This window comes from Sinocyclocheilus grahami, unplaced genomic scaffold, assembly GCF_001515645.1.
Source record: "Sinocyclocheilus grahami isolate Dianchi unplaced genomic scaffold, SAMN03320097.WGS_v1.1 scaffold1442.1, whole genome shotgun sequence".
Taxonomy (NCBI): Eukaryota; Metazoa; Chordata; class Actinopteri; order Cypriniformes; family Cyprinidae; genus Sinocyclocheilus; species Sinocyclocheilus grahami.
Window position 1 is genome coordinate 146,909 of NW_015506621.1, and position 9,609 is coordinate 156,517.

The window sequence follows — 9,609 nt, forward strand, 5'->3', positions numbered from 1 at the left end:
GAGGGTGGGTGGGCGGGTGTGCATTTGTGAGCCTCCGGGCTTAACTCCGGGCTCTTGCTCCGCACAGCGGGGTGATGGTGGGCTGGGCTCTGGGTCTGGTCGTGTTCCGGATCGGGGGTAGACACTCTCCAGACAAGCGGATGATTGCTTCCCTCCAGCTCAGTCCAGAGGTGTCTGGGAGGTCAGTGGGGCGATGGTAATTTGACCCGGTCCAGAACAGTGAGTTCAGCGTAGCGTCGTTGAATGCTGTTAAAACAGCAAGCTGGCTGAACTCAACCGCATTCTCCAATAGGGAAAGGTCCTTTCGGGCAAGGGAGGTAAACTTCCAGGCGAGGGGATCCATAGAAACACAGAAAACAAACACGGAAAACAAAAATGGGGGGAAACTCGCAAACACTGTTTAGGTCCGGTGTTCTGTCCCGATTGCCTACGGAAGGGAATGAGGAATGCAGGAGAATCACAATCAACAGTCTTTTATATCTGAAACAGGGAATACATGTAGCACAATGGACAATAGACACCGGACAAAGGAAACACGGAACAGAACACTCTTTATATACTTGACTTGATGAGGGGATGACGAGACACACCTGGGAGCAATGAACAATTAACATGAGGGAGAAACTAGGTCAGGGCAGGCACGGGGGGGGGGGGGGGCAAACACACATACAGAGTTCAGGAGGGTGACACTTCACCAATATTGATACTTGCTTTCGTATTGTGTTGCATTGACATTCAGTTTGAAGTGTGTATTTTTTTAAGATGCTATGCAAATATTCTGATATAATCTCATGCTCAAACTTCACAATTTCAGTTCCCCATTTTTTATTTTTTTTTTCCCTCAATTTGATTTAAAAAGTAATTATATTTGAACAGATCTGAGCAGAAGATGAATGTCCAAGTATGAATCTCTCTTATTTGGTGGATTTGGCTCCATAAATGTGGATTTACATCAAAGTGTCTTGCGCTGGAGCGCGTGGATTCATGTGCGGTGCGTAATGCATCAGCGCCTGTAAACGCCTGCTAATCTTCATGCCGAAGCCTCGACCCCTCTTATCTTCCCCTCGGGCTCTTCCTTTAATTTGCTTTCAATTAAGATCAGCCGGCAGCAGCAACTCCTGAGACACATGCATGCGGTGAGGGATCCGTGACTGTAATTGAACACAGCGCTGTCATTTGCCTGCCGTTTTTACGTCACAAGAAAGCACTTTGCTCTGCTGCTGTGGAGTGGGCTGCTAGATGAGCGTGGCGTGGCTTTCATACCCAAAAAAACAAACTAATAGTCATTTACATTTACTTGCAGAAAAATGTCTGTTTTTTGCAAGAATATGCAGTTTTATATTGTAATGCCAAAATGTCTACCAAAAAAAGAAAAACCATATCAACATTTCACAAAATATTACTTTAAAAAATCACATCCAGTGCAAACTATTTTCAATAATAAGTAATAAATGTCAATGTCATTAAAAATTTAAAAATGAAAAAAGCAATTGTCCTCAATATGCTTTATTTGTACTATGCAAAATATAAGTTCATACAATTTGTTGATGTAATTATACTTCTAAAGCTTAAAAACATTTTTTGTGTGAAATAAAGCAACAGCATTCTCTTTAACTGCTTTAAAATTGGACATGATTTACGTAACCATTTTAAGTAACATTAAGTTTGTCATTTGAAAAATATATTCCTTCTTTTCAGAATATTCATTTCAAAATAAGCATTATTTCCGGAAGAATTGTTCAAATTCATTGTGTAGTTTTCTCCGATGACAGCCAACCTACGTAATGTGACACTTTTCATGGAAGATGTATGACAAATAATATCAAGCTGAATTTTTTGTTAACACTTGTCTTACATAAGATCAGGAAAAGCCATTGAAGGGTCTCAGACCCCAAGCTGAGCTCAATGTTTGGTGTTTCTAATGTTTGCCGCCTGCTGTCTTTACTGACAGGCACCAGGTGGCGCTAGAGATTAAGAAAAGTTTTCTCTCCTGATTCTGTAACTTAAAATCATTTGTTTTCTTTCCAGATTCGAGGATTCCTGTCAAGATTTGACAACGTTCTTCCTGCAAGCTTGGCGTTCGACAAATGCACTGCATGCTCACCGATAGTAAGTGACTGTTTGCATGCTTTTGGTTTGGGATTGAGATAAAGGTGACTTTATTAAAAATGTTTTACGCAATGCTTGAGTGATGCATTGTATTTCAATACTAAAAAAAAAAAAGTGTTATAATGAATATGCTTGTGTATGGAGTCTAGAGAGTCTGCTGGTCTCTTAAGCATGTTCTTCTGCAGATATGTGAAGGATCTGTAGATGATGCATGTGTGTTAGAGAGGCCATGTGTTGTGAATTAGGCTCCTTGTTGATGTCACAGCCGCATGTATTCAGCAGGGCTGAATTGAAGTGCTTTTTCCCAGTGGTCGCACTGTTGTCGACGGGTTCACGTCTCATAAATCAGAGTTTGGCTGCTCAAGTTCTTCTGCATATGTAGATGTGCTCTTAATTCAGCAGCTCTGTAGCCACTCCTTCCTCCAAACACACACTCAGCTGTATCCACTCCCTTCCTCCTCTTCTGCTGTCGCTCCACTTACACTCACTTTCTCTCCCAACTTCTCTCTCTCTCGCTCTCTCTCTGCTTTCTTTGTGCTGTCAAGACATAAGTAAAGCCTCATAAAAAGTCTCAGATCTTTACACAGTTTGATGCGGGACTGTTGAGGTAAATGTCTTAGGGTTCCTAATCATGTCTTTTAACGGGAGAGTTCATCTAATCATCAACATTTTGATTATTAAATAATGCATATGGGTTTAGTAAATGATAACAAACTTGTATTTGTGGTTGAATTGTTCATTTAAGCTACTGAAAAAAAACATTTGATTGAAACAGTCCATGAGCTGTAAATGGGCCTACATGAACGTCTTTAGTATCAGTTTCGGTAACACTTTATTTGAAGGTGTCCTTGTTACACATGTTGCATGTACTTACTATAATAATAAGGTAAATTATGCATAATTACATGCATGTAACCCTAAGCCAAACCCTAATCCTAACCCTAACCATATAGTAAGTACATGTAGCTAATTAATATTACTTAGTACATAAAATGTATAATTACACTGCGACAAGGACACCTTAAAATAAAGTGTAACCCAGTTTCAGCTGATTTTGATTTGATGCTGTTTATATATTATAACCTTTTTACAAAACAGCTACACATTTTGAACTCGGCGTAATAAAGGTCAATGTTACAATGCTCTGAGGAAACTCCAATCAGCAGCACATTAAAAACTTTAGCCCATTGTCTACAAGCGTGTGTTTTTTCTTTAGTGGACACTGCTTGTTTGTTTGTGAGATGTGACTCTGTGAGCTCACAGAAAACACATCTTAAAATGTATAATTACACTGCGACAAGGACACCTTAAAATAAAGTGTAACCCAGTTTCAGCTGATTTTGATTTGATGCTGTTTATATATTGTAACCTTTTTACAAAACAGCTACACATTTTGAACTCGGCGTAATAAAGGTCAATGTTACAATGCTCTGAGGAAACTCCAATCAGCAGCACATTAAAAACTTTAGCCCATTGTCTACAAGCGTGTGTTTTTTCTTTAGTGGACACTGCTTGTTTGTTTGTGAGATGTGACTCTGTGAGCTCACAGAAAACACATCCACACCATCCTACATCCCTAGTTCGGCCAAAATAATTGGACATCATAGAGAAGTGCTCATGAGGATCTATATAATAGATCCTCAGATAGATAGATAGATAGATAGATAGATAGACAGCAGCAGGTTTATTTAGGCTGCTGTCTCTTTAAGAACTCATGCACAGATTTAATATACTGTTACATGTGCATTTTGCTTCTTGATAGTTTACATACACTTAATAGCCTATATACCGACTATGTGTAAAATAAATCGACTGTGTTTACGTGAATACTAGGCATTTTGACATAATTTTGTATGCATTTGGCCAATATGCAACAAGCATAATGAGTCGCCAAACATAAGTCAATTCTGTAGTCGTGCACTGTTTCAGAGGTGGCTTAATGTGTGTGTGCTTTGGTGTGGGTGCACAGAAAATGGTCAATAAGAGAGTGTGTGAGTACTGTATTGAGTTCTCCTTCACTCTTTGTGCTTGCGCCAAACATAAGTCAATTCTGTAGTCGTGCACTGTTTCAGAGGTGGCTTAATGTGTGTGCGCTTTAGGTGTGGGTGCACAGAAAATGGTCAATAAGAGAGTGTGTGAGTACTGTATTGAGTTCTCCTTCACTCTTTGTGCTTGAATGGCTAAAGTCGCTTAAATGTTTAAATTGGCAAGACTTAAAAGCATGTGAAAATGATACGTTCTGTCATCTGTCAGCGTGTTATAAGCGCGGCCCACCACTGCAGAATGAATGTAGTGGGAACACTGTATGATTATGCTTCACGTTATAACAATAAAAAGAAGAAGAAGAAATTCTAATAGCCTTCTTAATCCAGGTGAGGCAAATCTGGGTTTATTGAGCAGAAACATAGCCCCAAGAGGCATGAAACATGTTTCAAATATGTTGTTACCATACTGCATATCTCAACTCTTGGTAGCTTCAGAAAATGTTAAAATTAACAAAATTCTTCCAAATATTGCTGAAACTGATCCAAATTCAGAATCTTATGAATAGACAACTGAGAGCAAGTTACTGGCCTCAGCTTGACCACTTCAGTGCATGTTTAGCACTCAGACAGGTATGTTCAATGCAAGTGTTTTGATAGAGGAAAACAAGCTACAATTCTGCTTTCAACATTGTTTATTCTTCAGACATTACCTTTTTAGTTACAATAAGTAGCAGCTGTATACAGAGTGACCCACATCTGGTTTTTGACCACTGAAAATGGGTCAAATTCAACTATTTGGACATGGCGTCTCATTGAGATCACCATATCTCTGGGACTGAACCAAACAGGGCCTTAACAATGTAGATACCTAAAGAAAAGTTTGTTAAGAACCCAAATCTAAAAGGGCATTAGTATATCTTTAATACTTGTTGAGTTTCAGACATGCAAACTTTAGAGAAAAATAAAAAAATACTGTGCTTGTTCTCATTTTCCCCATTGGCATATAATCGGGTGGAGATGCATGTAACTTAGTTACGCGTTTAAAATACAAAATATGAGTAAATGGAACTTTTAAATGGGTAGTGTTCAAATTACAGTTACAGCTGAAAAATATTTTAGATTACCAAAGTGATTACTTTGACTTTTAATGTCATTTATTTAATTTAAACATGAGTAAACCGTGACAGGCACTTAATGTAAATAGCAATTGGTCTCTGACTCTGACACTGACACTCTGCATCCTAAGCTATAGTTCTGCTCATAAATGTTATTCCCCTTGCAGAATTAGCAAAATTCATGACTGTTTTTCAGCTTAAAATAGCTCAAAATCTCAGGTGAAAACGGTCTTTTTGACTCACTCTGCAAAACTGTGGATTACTCAGTAAACATGCATTCATGACATTTAGTATGTTTGCTTTTTTTGTCTGTCTTTAGAAAAATTATCAGTAAGATTAAAACATTTAGCCGGGAAAGTTTCTGAAATTTGGTTGATTTGGCACAGAATGACTCAGATAGATAGATAGATAGATAGATAGATAGATAGATAGACTTGTATGGCCAGTGAATCACTGCATTGCTGCATTTCTATGAATCTCAAAATGTTTGCCACACAGAACGCCATGTTGAATGTGTTCATTCATGGTGTTGTCAAGTCAAGTCAAGTCACCTTTATTTATATAGCGCTTTTAACAATACAGATTGTGTCAAAGCAACTGAACAGCATTAATTAGGAAAATAGTGTCAATAATGCAAAGTGACAATAGTAAACACTCACAGAACAACCACCCAATAAAGCATTACAATAATCTAACCTTGAGGTCAGAAACGCATGGATTAACATTTCTGCATTTGACATTGAGAGCATAGGTCATAATTTAGATATATTTTTGAGATGGAAAATGCAGTTTTACAAATGCTAGAAACGTGGCTTTCTAACGAAAGATTGCTATCAAATAGCACACCTAGGTTCCTGACTGATGACGAAGAACTGACAGAGCAGCCATCAAGTGTTAGACAGTGTTCTAGGTTATGTCTTATATAAGCTATAGTAACAGTAGCTGAGCTGACATGTGATCTTCATCAGCTGTGTGTGTGTGTGTGTGTGTGTGTGTGTGTGTGTGTGTGTGTGAGCGTGAAACCATGGAAACCAAACACTGGAGTCCTCCACAGACAAACGCTTGTAAATTTGGAGATGTTGTGTTTTATTCATACTGAAGACAGACTGAAACAATGCCCCTTTGAAATAAAGCACTCAAACACATGTGAGGACCTTACACCTCCAGAACATGCACAAATCACAGGATTTACAGGCTTACAGCATCTCATAAAATCCCATTATAGCATAAGGCCTATATATATATATATATTCTATAAATTCTTAAGGGGTTATGACATGAGAAACCAAATTTCCCTTGATCTTTTGATACAGAAGAGGTCTTTGTATGCTTAATACATCCTGCAAGTTTCATAACTTAAAATGTCCTTATCATCAGTAAAAAGCATTTATGCAATAACCCTCAGAAAACGACTTGTTTTAGATCCTATGGGACATCAGCTAGGCGCAGGTGTTTGCATAAACTCCGCCTCCAGAGCGACGCATCGACGAATAGTCTTCTTCTCAGCATAGGCCCCGCCCACTGACGTTCAGTCGCTAACGGCTAACACTTGATCACGCTGAATGCGACTGAAGCAAATAGAAATGACAATCACTGCGCTATCTTGTCTAAACTGGATACAGTATACAGATGCGGTTCACTTTCTGCCACAAAGACGCTCGTTTGCGTCTTTGTACAGATACCAGAAGGATCCCAGCGTAAGGAACAAGTGGATAGTTTATTTTTAATCGGATCGTGTCAGAGGATTTTGTTTTGTAAACGAGGCACAGTGTCATAGAGAGTCACAAAAAACATCTGTTGAAAGATGAAGCGTTACTAGAGCTGCATCAAAAACCGTAAGTAAATGATTTCATAATGCTTTGTCTGGAAATGACCAGTTTATTTTGACCATGTTGTCAAAACTCACATGCAATAGCGAGGGGGTGTTGATACTTTTTCCTATGCAATGACATTAGCCAATCATAACAGTGGCCAATTACTGAGAAGCCTTAAAGGACACACCCCTTAAAACAGGTCGTTTTAGAGAGAGGGTCAGAATGAGGGTTAAAAATAATCATTTTTCCACATGTATTTGTTGTTGTTTTTTTGTGCAAAAAACTTTATTAACATTATAAGTAAACATCAGGGAACATTCAAATAATAAAAAAATGATTGTCATGACCCCTTCAAACATCTGTGTGTAACTCGTCCTCCAGCATTGCGCTGTGAAAATGAATAGTCATGTAGCTTGTTGTGAAGTGATCAGACACATGATTCTGGATGATAAAACATGAACAAAATCCCACAGACGCATGTCGAAGGAGGACCCGAGACATACTGTACTGTACAAGATCACAGAGACTTGAGGAGGGACTCCCGTTTAGAGGAAGAAACCACCCAAAACTCCCTAGAAACCACACAGCAGTGCATTAGTGAAGCCGCTCGAAACACCCTGGCAGCAGTTTACACAACGGACACACTCAAGGTCTTGTACTGTTAGTTCAGCCAAGCATGGTCAGGGTGTCTTCCTCTAGATTGTTTGATTTGGGGCATTAAAGTTTAATGTTGTGCGCTCACGTGAGAGTCAGTGAGATCAGCCATCTGAGGTTTTCATCTGCACCGAGCGAAAACCTCCACCATCTCTTCAAACAATTACAGGGGAACTTACAAGAAGCAGTAGGAGGAGCTGGAGGACAGCGCCGCTGTATGTAAACCAGATGTGCTCGCCCTCACACACACACACACACACACACACTGCGTCAGTGATTTAATTGGCTTCATAAGTCAAGGGCTCCAATTTAAGGAGGTACACTCCTGGAAAACACAATGAAATCTTGTTTAGCTGCTCCTCCTGCTGTTATGTTTCTAGGCAAGAAAGCAAGTTTCTACTTTATACTGTAGATTCTGTTAGGATTTCAAATGTTTTTATTCAAGGCGCCAGTTAAAAAAAATCACAGCAACAGCTTTTGTTTGACAGTCGACCTCAACATTTTCTGGCCGGAGAGCTGTGTGTCCTTGGGATCTCTGTTGGGATTTGTACTTTAGAGTGGTTATATTATCTACTTCTGTTCTGCAACAGATTTATTTATGTTTTCTTCCCTGAGGTCCACTTACAGGTGCATCTCAAAAAATAAGGATATCGTGAAAAAGGTATTTGTTTGTAACTTATTTGCGTGGTGACTCTTGATGCACTGACTCCAGCTTCAGTCCACTCCTTGTGAAGCTCTCCCAAGTGTTTGAATCAGCTTTGCTTGACAGTATTCTCAAGCTTGCGGTCATCCCTATTGATTGTGCACCTTTTCCCACCCAATTTCTTCCTTCCAGTCAACTTTGCATTTAATATGCTTTGATACAGCACTCTGTGAACAGCCAGCCCTTTTAGTAATGAGCTTCTGTGACTTACCCTCTTTGTGGAAGGTGTCAATTGGCGCTTTTCCACTGCATGGTACGTCACGGTACGGCTCAGTATGGTTCACTTTTGGGGGGTTTTCCACTGGGTACAGTACCTGGTACTTTTTTTAGTACCACCTCGGTTGAGGTTCCAAGTGAACCGTACCGTTACCAAAACATGACGTGTAAACTCTGCTGATCACGGATTGGCCAGAGAGAATCAACAGAACCGCTAGATTTAAATCTGCACAGCCAGCCAAGGATCGAACGCAACTGTTTTGAACGAGCGTACCTTTTTTTAACAACCAAAAAGTGGTTGTTTCGTTGTCTGTTGAGGAACTACAGATGTTCCTCTCGTTGATAGGTGAGGAGCGGATCCAGCGAGAGCTTGATGGGGCGACTCAGAATCAGAATGAGCTTTATTGCCAGGTATGTTTACACATACGAGGAATTTGTTTCCGTGACAGAAGCTTCCACAGTGTAACAGAATGACAGTGACAGAACAAAAAACAGATAATAATAATAAAAAAAATAAATAAAAAATAGAACAAGTAAATAAGGAATAAAAATATACAAATCGACAATTGTATGTACAGGTATATAACAATAGACAGTTGTATGTACAGATATATTATGTGCAAATTGAAATGTAGACTGAGTATGTGTGTTAGATAAATAAGCGTATGAGTGAATAAATAGTGTGTGTTCCACAGTTATTGTCAAGTGTTCATGAGATGGATTGCCTGAGGGAAGAAACTGTTCCTGTGTCTGGTCGTTCTGGTGCTCAGTGCTCTGTAGCGTCGACCAGATGGCAACAGTTCAAAGAGGGAGTGTGCTGGATGTAAGGGATCCAGAGTGATTCTGCCAGCCCTTTTGCTCACTCTGGATGAGTACAGTTCTTGGAGAGAAGGGAGGGTTGTACCAATGATTCGCTCAGCAGTCCGGACTACCCTCTGTAGTCTTCTGAGGTCAGATTTGGTAGCTGAGCTGAACCAGACAGTTATAGAAGTGCAGAGGACAGATTCAATGAT

The 9,609-nt window shown here is 39.5% G+C and overlaps 1 pseudogene; it reads left to right on the forward strand.

Annotated features, from left to right (window-relative positions):
• LOC107570334 (ubiquitin-like modifier-activating enzyme ATG7) overlaps positions 1 to 9,609 on the forward strand; it is a 92,486-nt pseudogene that overhangs the window by 39,049 nt on the left and 43,828 nt on the right.